A 14,361-nucleotide genomic window follows, 5' to 3' on the forward strand; every position below is an offset into this window, starting at 1 on the left:
GTGGGCCGTATGGGGTCAGTCGGGGTGGGCAGTGGTCAGTGGGATGTAAGGTCCCCGTAGCAGGAATCTCATCCATCTTACTCAACTTGCTCAGTGTTGTATCCTCTGTGCCAGGAGCATAATAGGAGCTCAATCAATGGTGCTGGTTGAAAGACTGCATGGAAAAAATAAAGGGAAAGCACAACAGTGGCAGCGTGGCCTGGCGGGACTGGCAGCGTGGTGAAAGCAGTGCTGTCCAGCCCTGTGCTGACCTCAGGTGCTGCTGGACAAATCGTGGCCCCTTCGAGGCCTGTTTCTCTTCTCTTGAATGGAGGGCCTGGCCTCCTAGCGCTAAAGTCCACTGAGAATGAAATTCTTCTATTCCTGAGTGAGTCAGTGACTTTCTTATTGAGACTGCACGTCCTTGGTGGAAACTCCCTTGGAGCATGTTGGTGTTTCAATGAGTTCTGGAAGCTGGGCCCCAGACTGCAGAGTCACGGTTGCTTGCCGGGGCAGCTGGAGGAATCTCAGCCCACCTGAGTCAGGTGTCCCCGAATGGGCAGTGGATGGACCAGATTCCCAAGAGTCATTTCTGGGGTGTAGGTAAAAGCGGGGTGCTGGTGGGGAGGGGTCTGGGGACACCCTGGGCAGCCGAGGGGCTCCCGCTGGGCTCTTGTCTCAGCTGCTGGGACTCGGTGCTGTGGTTCCCAGCAAGCTGTTTCGTCTGCCTGCGTCTTAGTCTCCTTAGTTGTAAAATGAGGCATTAGTGTTAACTCTACAGACCATTTTCAGCTTTCAACTGCTATGATTACATACTGTGATCTTGGGTTTCTTTTATCTTTATCTCTGTGTACCTTCGTTTCTGGAAGACCCGGGCCCTGATGACTTTTTTCCCTGCCCTGTGCCTGCAGAGAAGAGGGTGGGAAAGCTGACTTTGCTCCTCCATGGGTCCTGAGACTTTTACTCAGAAAGAAGGGAAAGCTGGATGGGTTGTTTTCTTTTTTTCTTTCTTTCTCTTCTTTAACAGATATTTTTAGCTTTTCTAAAAGCTTCTCACTCTGAGCCTTAAAAAGAAATAAGAACCTCTTCCAAAAATGCAAATGCTCTGGCCAGAAGCTAGAGGGGTGTTTTCAATCTTCCCCGAACAATTGTTTTCTCCTCCATGGACGCTCACAGTGTAAAGGGGTGAAGCCTGGGGGTGCAGAGGGAGAGGTGTCAGGGTGTTGTGACAACCACAGTGACACCAGGGCCAGCAAGAGCCCTTTTGGGGGGCTGCCCAATGGTGTGTGTGCTCTGGACGGCTTCCCTCAATCAGAGGTTTGTTCAAATCGCTCCTGAACACTTCTGGGCTGCCTAGTGGGCTGCTGTCTATGTTCAGAATGTTGTGAGTCCTGGCAGCCCTGCAATTGGAGGGTTCTTCCTCCCCAGCCAGCCCCCAGCCCGACACAGGCTTAGGAAGTCAGCAGGAGCTGTTGGTGATGCCCCAAAGGGGAAATGAGAGCAAAGCAGAGCTCCGGTTGACTTTGTTTGCGTCCTCAGCTTTCAATGTTCCTCACTTGAACCCCATGGTGTCCCTCTGGCTATCTGAGGTCTCTTGTCCCCCACTGTGCCTTTTCTTCCTTTGTCTCTCCTAGCACAGGGTTCACACCACAGAAGAACACCAGCTGAGGAAGAAATGTTGAGTTGTAGCCCATCTATTTCCCAAGGGGAGGAAAGAACAGGGATGAGGTGTTGAACACTCTAATTTGGTGAATACTCTGCTAAGCACCTTGAAGTCTGTTGCTTCACTTTCTCTTTACGATAAGCTTCAGTTATGCCTAATTCATATTTTTGATTCCCTGGCATAGCTTAGAGTATATACTCACTATCTGTTCAGTTGTCTGATCTAAGACTTTTTATTTATATCTTTCGGAGCTAATTCAGTTTGCTTATGTTCTGAAATAATGAACTGGCCCAAAACAGTGTTGAAAAAACACCCAGTTTGGTTCTGTTTATGTTAAATTCACAGGACATTTGTGAAGGCAGCCTCTTTAAGGGGACATTCAATATACTCCAGTTTGCAATGGGATTTTGCAGAAAGTGATTACATTGACATAATGATCTGAAAAGGAAGGGTACACCCTCCACTCCTTCCACACTCAGTCATGAGTCCCAGGATGTTAATGGTAGGGGTAGAAACCATCTGAGTAGGGAAGTAGGCAATGTGGCCACTTTTGTATACAGCAGCCTCTGGAAGCACAGCTCAGCTTGCCTGTAACTGAACCACAGGCCTAAGGTCCATGGCCAGAGAATCCTGGGTGAATCAGGAAAAGCACACAAGAACTTAGACTTTTCACTAGTTTTCTTAGAGAGCCTGGAGCCCCACTATTACAACAAGGAAACTGATGGCCCCAGAAGGAAAGTGATGACTCAGATATTAATGTTGTCTTGGCTTCTTGGTGGCTGGGACCAGAGCTCCTATTTCCTCTCTTCTGTCTTCTGCTCTGCCCACCGTCATTCCCTGGCCCTGCCATTGACCTGGATAGATCGTGTTGAATTGATCTTCCCGGTATTGCTGACTTCTAATATACTCCCCTGTATTAAAAGGCTCTGAGAAGACAGACATGAACCCAGTCATCTCTGAGTACCCAATATGAGTTGAACCAACTCTCCCTCAATAATCTGGAGGCATAATGGACAAAGATGTTATAATCATGCTGGGTGACACACAGATCTTTTGTTTCTGTCAGCAGTGCCATCATTAAATTGGAAAGGAGCCATGAGAAAGAACACAGTAACATTCAAACACTGATTCCTTCTTTTTTTTGAAAAAGTGTACTTCCATAATGTGACACCATAGTGTCCTAAATAATGATGTGTGTAGAAAATGAACATTGACTAGTGGGAAAGAAACACTGGCTAGATGGGATGAGAATAAGTAATGGAATTGGAAAGAGTCAAAAGTATGTATTGGACATTGATTGAACAGGTACTGTGAACCAGACAGGCTTTTATGCATGAGCTCATTAATCCTCTCATGACTGAGGGGTGTGATGCTGTTATACCCATTGTACAGGTAAGGAAACTGAGGCTCAGAAAAGTTGAACATCTTCCTCAAGGTCATGAAATTAGTGTCGGACTCACAATTGGAATCTAGCTCAATCTGACACCAAAGTCTGAGCTCCTTCTACACCTGAAGAGAAATAGTCTGATGTTCCCATGGGCACTCACCTTGATCAACGAGGTTAACCTTAGCTCATCACAGGGCCAAGCACTTTGGGGCTCCAGGAAGTACAAAGCATTGTCCATGGCCTCAAGGAGCACAATTGTGACCTAGCGGAAAGTGGGCTAGATCCACATGACACATTCAGTTGTCGTTTATCCAGGTCATCATTAAATGCTAAATTTTGGGTCCCAGACAGTGGGTTCAGAGAGGTTCATGGAAATCCCAGTCAGGAGATGTGGCCTTCATTTGTTGGTATAATTAGGGTCTGGATCTGGACAGGTAGGTGGTGGAAGTGATCCTTCTAAATGGGCAGTGAGACCAGCCCAAAGAAAGGAAGCGGTGGCTAAAAATAGGGCTTTTATTCAACAGAAGGCCCCCAGATTTGTTCAACGACTGCTAGGTGCTGGCTGTTTGGAAGGCATGGGGGGAGAAATGGAAACATGTGGCTCCTGAAACAGCGCAGTGTGTGTCTACAGCCCTGGACGCCTCACATTTAGATGAGAAAAGAAAACCCGTGGCAAGAGTTATTCCTCATCTTCCTTGAGTCACAGGAGCACACTCAAGAAACTGTAAACTGCTGTGAAGGTCAGTCTTCCGATGACTGCTATCATCACAGTATCATTACTATCATTTCATGGTAGTTAAAGCCACATCACTTTGCCTTTTGGGACTGTATTTTACCCATGAGAAATTTAGGGGAATAAGAGATTTCATTTTCTTTCTGTGATTATCCAGACTTTGATCAGTCTTAACAGTTGTATATTGTTTAAATTGTGTATCACTACTAGAAAATTATTTTTGAACAAAAGATCCTATATACGTATAATACTTTATTTATAACTTATATGCTATATCATTGTGTTAATATATAATGCTTTTAAAATATAGGCCAAAATAGAAGTCTTAAACTAATGAGATACAAAGGAGTCCTAGAGCTTTCTTCCTCGACCTCAATGAGTCTCCATGTGCATCTTTGGAGAATATGGGTCTAGACCCTAGGCCCTGGGAGGACGTCTTCTGAAGTGGCAAAGCTGGTGCGCTGGTGTTCTAGACCGCCATAACAAAGTGCCACAGAATGAGTGTCTTAAAGTACAGAAATACATGGTTTCACAGTTCTGGAGGCTGGAAACCTGCGATCAGTGTGTAGGTGGGGTTGGTGCTTCTGAAGGATGTGAGGGAGAATCTGTTCCAGGCTGTTCCCATGCCTTCTGGTGGTTTGCGTGCAATCTTTGGTGATCCTTGGCTTGTAGAAGCATCATCCTGATCTCTGCCTTCCTCTCCCCGTGGGGTTCTCCCTGTGTCTTTTCACAGTCTTCCCTCTGTGCACCTCTGTACCTGTCCAGATTTCCCCTTTTTATAAAGACATACTGCGTTGGAGCCCACCCTAATGACCTCATTTTAACTTGATGACGTCTATAAAGACCCTATTTCCAAAGAAGGTCACATTCTGAGTCCTAACTAGGGGCTAGGACTCCCACATATCTTCTGGGGGAACATAATTCAAAATCTGTAACACCTGGTAAACCTATACTTTGTTTTAAGCAGTTAAGTTGTGCCTGAAAAAGTTGTATGCAATTTATGTATTTACAATCACGTGCTAGTGTAAATCACGGACGTGTTCTTAGAAGCATTATTTATAATACGGTCTCTGTGAAGCCACTCCAATTTCTTTTCCAGTGAGAATTAATTGTTTCTTCTTCTACCTGTCTACAGAAAGTGTCTTAAACTTTTCCCTAGCTCGTATTTATTTTACCTTTATAACGGTTGCCATGGCGGATTCTCATATAAAATTGAAAGCTTATCAGGGAAGGAATGCTTTCATTGACATTTTTGTCCATTTCCTTCTATAACAACTTCCTACCTTCCCACTTGCTAGCTCCAAACATTTTTTTTAGAATCTTCTTAGACAGGGTGGATGATCAATAAACACATCTTGAGTTACATTGACCTTTGTGTGAAGTGTGAAATCCTTGTATAAAGTTAAGGGTAAATTCCTGATCAATTATCTTTGTGCAAATCATTGAAATTCATCAACTGCCTTCCAGTCAAGCAGGTTGTGAGTGGACAATCCCTCCCCCACGTCTATCTTCTTTTCCCCACAGTTTTTAAAGGAGAACTGAAAGCATTTGCTAGTACGTGTTCAGGCTCACAGAACTTTACTTAATTAAGCAGAACTTGGCTAACATCTGGGGTGGAGACACGTCTTCCCCACAGAAAATTCCCTTGTTCCCTCTGGATGAGTCATGCCCCTAGGTCTTGGCCCGGGAGCGGGTGTTCAAGGGAGTTGTGTCCTGGCCTCCAGCGACCATGAAATGCTCTTTCTGTAAGTGGCAGAGTTTCTGGATGATGCAGAAGCACCTGCATTTCTTTACCAGCTTTAGAGGAAGTTGTATTTTCCTGAGTGTCATGGAGACTTTTCGTTTAAACCTTTAGAGTTCCTGCTTATCTGCTGACATGGCTACAAGGCAGTGAGAGAATATGTGATGAGTACCTATGCTTTTTGTTGGTATTATTATTTATTTTGGCTTTATTAAATAACTCTGGTTGCTGCTCTGGAAGAGGCTCCAATTTTCTAGCCCACTATTGATTAACTGTTTTGCTAGACATCTGCCTTCAATCAACTCTAGCAGATGTCTGTTGCTATGTATATTATTAAAGGTTAAACCAGTAAAGGTCAGTTTCTTTCAATCTGTTACTTCTATGTCACCCATCAGCTGGATTCACTACATAATCTGGTCACCCCAAAGTCATTTTGCTCTCTTTGAGGACAAGGTAAGTCAATGAGCCCTTCTGATCTATGGACTTTCACCATGGGAATTACCCCTGCCTTTTGATTCTGAAATAACGTGTCCTAGAGAGTTGGCCAAGGAAAGTCACTCTCCATTTTTGATCAACCAAGATTTTCCATGGGCAGTGTAGCAGTGTGAGAAAGCTACTTGGACCTTCACTTCTTTTTCAGTAAATTGGGTACAAATAGCATTGTTCTTACCAAAAAGTGGCTGCTTGATAATTGGCTGAAATACTTTGAGACACCAAATAAGTATCTAGCAAAGTACCCAACTTTTGTGCCAGACACTTCACAATTATCTCATTTAATAATTATCCTTACAATGAGCCTTAAAAAAATATTTCATGAATAAGGAAATTGAGGCACTGAAAGGTTAAGTAACTTGCCATAGGTCACACAGCTTTGAGGGGCAGACCCCCAGATCAGAAGCCAGGGACGACCAAATCTAGAACTCTTTCTCTTTGCTCTATTCTAGTGCCCACAGACTTTTAGCAGATTTTGCTCCCCTCTTCCCATTTCAAGAATTTAGGAGTTTGCCCAGCACGTTGGAATTTCAAAATGGATTGAGTCTGATGTAAATAAAGATTGCCAGCCTGCCTCATGGCACAAGGCTCATCTCTGTAATGTACTACCACATGCTGGAGGAGTTGCTTCACACAATGACATGATGGAAATATTCTATTTCCCTTCAACAGTGACCTTTTATTAGTCTGAGAGAGCGGCTTACATTTCAGTGATTCAGGATCGAAAAGCAGAATTATCTGTTTCTGAGAAGACTCACCACCCACCTGCATGTTCCCTTCCGCTAACCCCCCTCCCTCAGACTTCAGACAGCGAGTTGCAGGGAATAAAACATACGGCCCGTGTTAATTGCAAATTAATAGTGCCAGGAATCCATGCAGATGGCACCTGAAGTCAGCTGCTGACGGCGTCATATTCTGGTTATATTTTTCTTTCCTGTAAGGCAACTGAGCACCCAGCAAAGACAGAGTGGCCTCAGATTCTTGTTTTGTTCTGTGCTTCTGAAGGATGGAATAGTGTTCCTGGCCGGCCACTCTTTGTATCTTACGCATTCAGTGGTTTTTGCTTTTATTTACTCATTAATTGTAACCAGTTCCAGGCTTTGGTGGTCACAGGACACAGATGTGACTCTGGACAAACATTCTGTACATATTAGACTACACTTGCTTAGCTGGTAAATGTTGTGCTGTGTTCCTTCGTTTATTCTCCAGCAATCCAGAGGGAACCTCCAGTGTTGTAACATGTCCATAGGGAACATTTGCGCTTTGGTTGGCACTTAGGTTAAATTCATCAAATAATCTTTTTTTTTGCAAGGTTTACATTTCAGTACAATTTTTTAAAGGTTGCATGCCAACTGCCAAACTCAATTAAGCAAAGGCAAAACCCAAAATGTGTTGGGGAGAGCGGTCGATCACTGTCGTAAACTAGATGACCTGTGGTGACATAAATCATCCTCCCAACTTCCTTCAACTGGACGGGAAGAACAGTTTTAAACTCGTACTTTGACTTATATATTTAGGACGAGTGGTAGCACAGCTTATGATACTGTGACAGACCTTGGGTAGGTGGCTGGACCCTAGACCACCCTGAGCTTCTTAAGTATCCAGCTGTCTTCTCAATCTTTGTGATTAGATCCTTCTAGAGAAAAAGAGTGCAGGGACGTCAGACCCATGTCTGTCTGGCTATAAAATCTTAGCTCCGGAGGGACAGTTGAAATATCCTATTATGGTAACCCCTTCTTTTCTAGGGAAGCAGAAGTCCCTGCCCGGCACCCCGATTCTTCAGCTTCATGACCACGTGCCAGCCTAGGAACGGGCGCAGGTGCTAATCAAGGCCAGCTTGGTCCTCCGTTGTGGCTGGAAGCAACAAGACTGGCCAAAGCAATGGGCAGTAGGTTGGAAATCTGAAGACAGGGAAGGTTTGGATCCCACTTACTGGCACTGCCTGAACCATCCATGCCCGCCTCTCAGGATGTTAAAAATGGAACCAGTAATGATGCCCTATGGGCGTTCATTTCTTGTTGCACTTGCTGTAATTAAAAGTGCTACCCAAACTCTGAATAGCGGCAGGAACAGAAATTTAAATTCTGGGCTTTCCTCCAGCTAGGGGCTCCACAAACACCCTTTCCACATCTTCTCCTCCAAGGCCCCTTTCCAGGGTGTCTCTCCTTTTGCTGTGTGGGTGTATCCTTCCCGACCATCCACACTCTGCAGGAGCTGATTACAATGGTGGGAATCAGCCCTGGGCTCAGGTCCACGAGAGGCATTTGTGGGCAGGAAGCCTTTGGCCCATCTAGATAACCAACCACCAGCCTGCACCGTGAATAGACACAGAGCTCTCCTCCCTGAGCAGGGCTGTGCTCAGAGGGAGGGAGGGGAATCCAGGGAGACAGTGCAGCCCATGTCGGGTGGGAGGAGTAGCACGGTTGCCCTGCTTGATAAAGCAACGCATGCGCCGTCTTCTTGTTTGAACAATGCTCCTACGTTGTCCTTGCAGGACATTGATTAGCAAGACCTCATGGGATTAAGGCCTGCAGAAAGGAAGGGATGAAAGCAGGATGGGGCAGAGAGAGAAGTAGATCTGGATGGGGGCCCAGGGAAGGTTCAGCTGAGCTCCTGGAGGGCAGTGGACCTGGGCTGGCCCTTCAGAAAAGTCCTGAGTTGCAGCCACTGGCAGGGTCTGGCGTTGATTAGATGTTGGATCCAGACTGTCCTGGGAAGAAGGCATGAACGTGGGAGAGGCATGTTTGGCTGTCGCCATACACACTAAGTGTAGTGCAGTCTGGGTGCCTTACTCTGGGGCTGAATTGCCTTCTAGATATCTTACCAACAAGTGAAATTCAATTAGCATTAACTGGACATTTACTATCTGTGAGAACTCTGTCAAATGCTGAAGGGCATATTTTTTAATAAGTAGGAAATACAGGCTATGCAGGGTGGGTAGGACTTAGGTGGGAAAGGGGCGGCCAAGGACATTCCAAACAGAAGGAATGGTGCGTGCAATGGCACCAATATTGGAGAATATGGAACACGCTTGTAAGAATGTGTGCTGTGCCTGCGTGTCAGGAGGAGGGGATGGACAATAGCTTAGTTTGGCCAAGTAATTAGGTAAGAAAGTAATAGGGCAGTGGCAGGGCCAGTTCATCTCTTTCTTCCTCCCGTCTCCTTCCCCTGCTGGCCCCTAATTCCAAACTGAATGTCCTCAAAGGCTGTCTTATTGATCCTGTACCAGACAAGAAGGGGGCAAACACCTGCTGATTCCACTCTATCAGTGGGCTTTAGTACCTTTCTCTAAATCACAGAAAAAGTAGACAGGACTTGAAATCTGTCCCGTTGCTTCCCTACTGCCCTTGAAGGCTCTTTTTGACCCTATCCTCCTCCAATAAGAGAATACAAAAATTTTTTAAAGCAGCCTCTGCTGAATCCTCCAGCTATTTGTAAAAGGAATCTGAAATAAAGCGCCAACTTCACACACCTGGGAGAAGTCAACATTCTCAGTTTCTTCCAGGCTCTTCAAGGAAAGATTGCCACACGGGCCTGAGACCTCGGGCTGTGTAACTGTGGACTGGTCCCTCACCCTCTGAGGGCTGGTTTCCTGAGCTATAACATTAAGGATGGTAATCCTCCAGCAGACCATTGTTGTGCAATTTAACGGAAAAAAAAGTGTGCTAATGTGTACATAAGGGACTTCGGAAATGCAAGTTTATGGCTGGAAAACAAATGCCAATAATAAAGACACTTCATTACTTTATTACTAGGGGATACCAGTTTCCTGAGTCACATCCTTCCAGAAGACAAAGGAGCATGCCTACGGACCACCAAATCAGTCCCGCGAATGGTCGAGTCCTATTACAGTGTTTAGCTGGTGCAATGGTCACACCTTGGTGACTTCCATGTGCTTCTGACAGTCTGTCAGTAACCAAGCAGAAGCTCATCAGTGGTGGGACAGCAGCCAGCCAGCAGAGAAAGCTGTCTCTGGCCGGGCCCAGGCCCTCATAGCAGAGGACGCTGTGCAGTCCTTGCGGGGAGGTCCAGCATGGCGGTGATGCTGAGTCCTGACTCTATATTCACCTTGGTCCTTTTGACCACAACTTCTCCACCCAGGTGTCCAGAGAAAAGACGTACTGTTATTCGTGTGCAGGCATTTGGTCGACAATTTAAAAAGCTGGAATCTGTATCAAATACCACACAAGAAACCTTTAGGAAGGATATAAATACTCCTCCCATCACCAAGACTGCCAAACAGAGGGATATCAATATTTAACCATTAAATGAGTGAGTTTAGAATTGGGGGAGTGGAGATTGGGCAGGAATGATCAGGAGAGGCTCTTTGGAGGAGGTAGAGCCTGCACAGTTGCCGAGAGATGGAAAGAATTTGGGTGAGGCAGTGAGAAGCGTAGCCTTGCTGCACAAGCGCTGCAGACTCTAGAGCTGGGGCAGCTGGGAGATGGACTAAAGGAGGGTCCTATGTTCATTTCAAGACTTTGGGGGATTTCCCAGGCAGCAGGGAGCTGGGCAGGTCTCTATGGAGATAAGGAAGGAGCTTTTGCTTAGGGAAGACTGTTCTGTAAATAGTGCACTTCATAGACTGGAGTCAAGAAAGGTCAGAGGAATCTGATGTGAATTCCCAGTTTATGGTGTTTTCTGCCACACATGGGGGTCCCAAAGCATGGAGCTGGAAGACAGTCCAGAAGTGCCCAGATGTTACTCTTAGTTTTTTCTTATCGACTCTATGACCCATTTGTCTCAAGAATTTCCAAGGGCTCCCCCCCCACCCCACCCCACCCCCGCATCTTTTTATGCTGGAGATTTTCCAAACAGATGGGCTTTGTTGTTTTCACCTTTGAGGAGAGAGCAACTAGCTGACATCCCCAGGGTTCACTCTCCCCTTCTATGGAGGGCTTTGTGCCCAGATGACTTTGCTTCCAGTTTACAAAACGCCTTTGTTGAGTGCTGGCAGGTCATTTAATCTCTTTGTCTTCAGTTTTTCACCATTAACAAAATGTACCTGCCTCCTAGGATTGGATGGGGTCACGGTGATCATTGATATAAAATGCTGTTAGCCCATGTCAAGAACAACTTTTCAGGCAACAAAAGGGATCCTTTCCTTTGAAGATGCTTTCCCGGTTTATTCTTTGAAGTGCTCTTTGCCATGACTTTGACTGTGCCCTTTCAAGGGGGTCTCAAGGTGGCTCGGGATGAACCTGTGAGAGGGAATTCCTTTAGATCCCTGTGTGAAGCTGAAGGTTTGAAGGTAGTCAAGGAGGGAAGGGACACTGTGAGAAGATTCTTTTGCAGAGATGAGCTGAGTACAAAGCAGGAAGAAGGGGAGGGAAATCTATCTGCGTTTGTTGAGTCTCTGGGCCCCTGGCACTTTAGGGATGGGACTCTGTTTAAAAGTAGCTCTCTCATTGATCCAGGAGAGCCTGTAGAGCTAGTGTCACCACCATTCTAAACCATGAACAAATATGTCTGCTTTCCTGACGGTTATGGTCAAAGACATTTGGGAAGTGCTTTCAAATATATGAAATCATTTTTATTGTTTTCACATTTTGATCCTTTCAACGGCCCTTTGGGAGTGTTTCTGGGGATTAAACTATTTATACCTCTAAACAAACCTGGACAGCAGACACTGTAATGACCCCTATCTTCAGATTCGAAAACAGAGGATTAAGAAATGACAGCACGGAGCCTAAGGTCGGTTGCACAATTAGCATGAGGCTGTCAGGTTGGACTTGTCTTCCAGGGAGCCTGCCGGGGGGCGGTGGGGAGGGCAGGGCACCCACCCCCCCAGCCTTCTTGGTTGCAGGTCAGCGGGAGAGGGTGCCCTGCCACAGGGACGGGAGACACAACTGCTTACTCTTCCTGATGCCTAATTAGATCCTGGAGGAAGAGACTGGGGCAGGACCGAAAAGTCTAGAAACTTCTATCTCTCCCTGCCAGCACCTCCTGGCAACCTGAGAGCAGTTTGGTCTTGGCCTTCTTTTCTCGGGGCTCGTTGGAGCAGCGCTCAGCATCCGGCTCTTTTCTGGGCACACAGGCAGGTGTGGACCAGACCTGGGGAAGCACTGCATCCCTGGATGTAAGCCTGAGCATGGGCTGCTCAGAGCTGACAGCACAAATAGTGCACAGCCTTCAAACACTCCCTGAGCAGCATTCCTCTGCCCTCAGTGCCCTAAAATCCCTTTATAGAGGCAAGTCCTGAATATAATACAACCTCACTCCAGAATGTCCTGGAATTTTCCCCAATCCGATAGAGAATAATTATACTGTTAGGCTGCAATTCAGCTGCTGATAAGGCCAAGCCCTGTGCGGGTCAGGTAGTCTTTTCCTCCAGTAGTTATAGAAAATCCTAAGAGCACTGCCTGCACGGACTGCTTTAAGCCTGGCAAATGGAGCAATAAAATCCTTAGCATAAAGTTCAATTTTGTCCTTTACCGCCTTTCCACAGTCAAATGAAACTTGAAAGGGCTTTTTCTCACCGTGAGGAGGAAAAGTGCCATTGAAAAAAAAATAATCTCACTGACAAATTAACAGATAAGGGTCTACCCTGCTGACGCAGTGTCAAGCAGAGGTAAAAATTCAATCTCTTTATCACAGAAAAAGTCATTTTTCCTAAATCGGGGAAATAAGTGTAGGTCAGAATATATGAACGGTTTCTCCCTCTCGATGTCTTTTCGAGTTTGAGGTCTAAACCTGAAATGGAAATTGGCATTTGTTTGTAAATGACAACCCTATTTTCCTTCAGACGACACCACATTTATTAAATTTTCTATGAGAATGTATAACTTTGCCCAAGGAATAAAAGCTATGCCCATGATAGCAAGCAGAACTGTGGGCTCTTTCTAAACAGCATATTCAGCATGATAATTGTTGCTTAGATAAAGTCCTATCTCTTCAGGGCCTCTGGGTTTAACATCAGAGCCGGCAAATTAATACAGTCATTATACAGCCAAAGCTGTATCACTTACCGGTTCATTATTGTTCGAATCAAAATTCATACTTTTCTGGATCTCCCCAGGGTTAGGCACTAGATAGGGAAGTTTATCATTCCGCAAAATAATCCTTCCTGGTTCTCTCTCCACCGTGCTAAGAGAAACAGCCAATCATGTTTTTACCTTAATTTTCATATTAATGGGTCTTGTGCTGACAAGCTAGGAGAGGCTCCTTCTTTCCTGGTTCCATCCAGCACCCCTTCTCCGACTCTGCCACCTGCACGGAGAGGAAGAGTGGAATCTCTGATTTCTTGCCCGTCCCCAAATCTCACGTCAGGGTCACGGAATTTGCTCAGCATCCTTGAGAGTCAAAATACCGAGCTATTTTCTAATTTTCAGGTTGTGGCTTCTCAAAAGAAGAGGCAATCTTGCAAACGTGGGCCTTGATGAGGGAGCTGCCCTGCCGGGCAGGTGCCCGTCTAAAGGACGCTGACCAAGCCCTCTGGACAGCGTGGGTTTGCAGGCTCTGTAGACAGAGGGAGACTGGGAAGCTATTAAAGACGGTAAATGCCAGTTTTTCACAGACTGGGACATTTTCAGTTGAACATAGCTTCCCAGGTCATGTAACCAATTTACTCTTTTTTAAAATTAATTTTTATTGGAGTGTAGTTGCTTTACAGTGTTGTGTTAGTTTCTGCTGCACAGCAGAGTGAATCAGCTATACGTATACATACATATATCTGCTCTTTTTGGATTTCCTTCCCATTCAGGTCATCACAGAGCATTGAGTAGAGTTCCCTGTGCTATACAGTAGGTGCTCATTAGTTATCTATTGATATTTTATACATAGTAGTGTATATATGTCAACCCCAATCGCCCAGTTCATCCCACCCCCCTTCCCCCACTAGTATCCATACATCTGTTCTCTACATCTGTGTCTCTATTTCTGCTTTGCAAATAAGTTCATCTGTATCATTTTTCTAGATTCCACATATAAGCAATATTATACAATGCTTGTTTTTCTCTTTCTGACTTAAGACGTGGATGGACCTAGGGACTGTCATACCAATTTACTCTTATTCTAATATTTAGCTTTTAATAATTTTGATTAAATGTTTTATCTGAACAAATAATGTTGCCCACTTGAGGTCAAAATCAGATTTTTTTTTTCTTTAGAATTATGAACTAGGAGAGAGACTTCTTTTTTTTTTAACATCTTTATTGGAGTATAATTGCTTTACAGCATTGTGTTAGTTTCTGCTGTATAACAAATTGAATCACTTTTATGCATACGTATATCCCCATATCCCCTCCCTCTTGCGTCTCCCTCCCACCCTCTTTAGACCACCACTCTGAAAGAGAAAAACAAATACCGTATGCTAACACATATATATGGAAACTAAAAAAAAAGAAATGGTTCTGATGAACCTAAGG

At 45.2% G+C, this 14,361-nt stretch overlaps 1 long non-coding RNA gene across 1 annotated transcript; it reads left to right on the top strand.

The window, feature by feature from the left end:
• Positions 1-404: 404 nt before the first annotated feature.
• Positions 405-13,854, top strand: LOC137205495 (uncharacterized). The gene is made up of 2 exons (XR_010934184.1): positions 405-582; positions 9,751-13,854. It is a non-coding gene; the product is annotated as an uncharacterized lncRNA (long non-coding RNA).
• The last annotated feature ends 507 nt before the right edge of the window (positions 13,855-14,361 follow it).

This window comes from Pseudorca crassidens, chromosome 14 (assembly GCF_039906515.1).
Source record: "Pseudorca crassidens isolate mPseCra1 chromosome 14, mPseCra1.hap1, whole genome shotgun sequence".
Lineage (NCBI taxonomy): Eukaryota > Metazoa > Chordata > Mammalia > Artiodactyla > Delphinidae > Pseudorca > Pseudorca crassidens.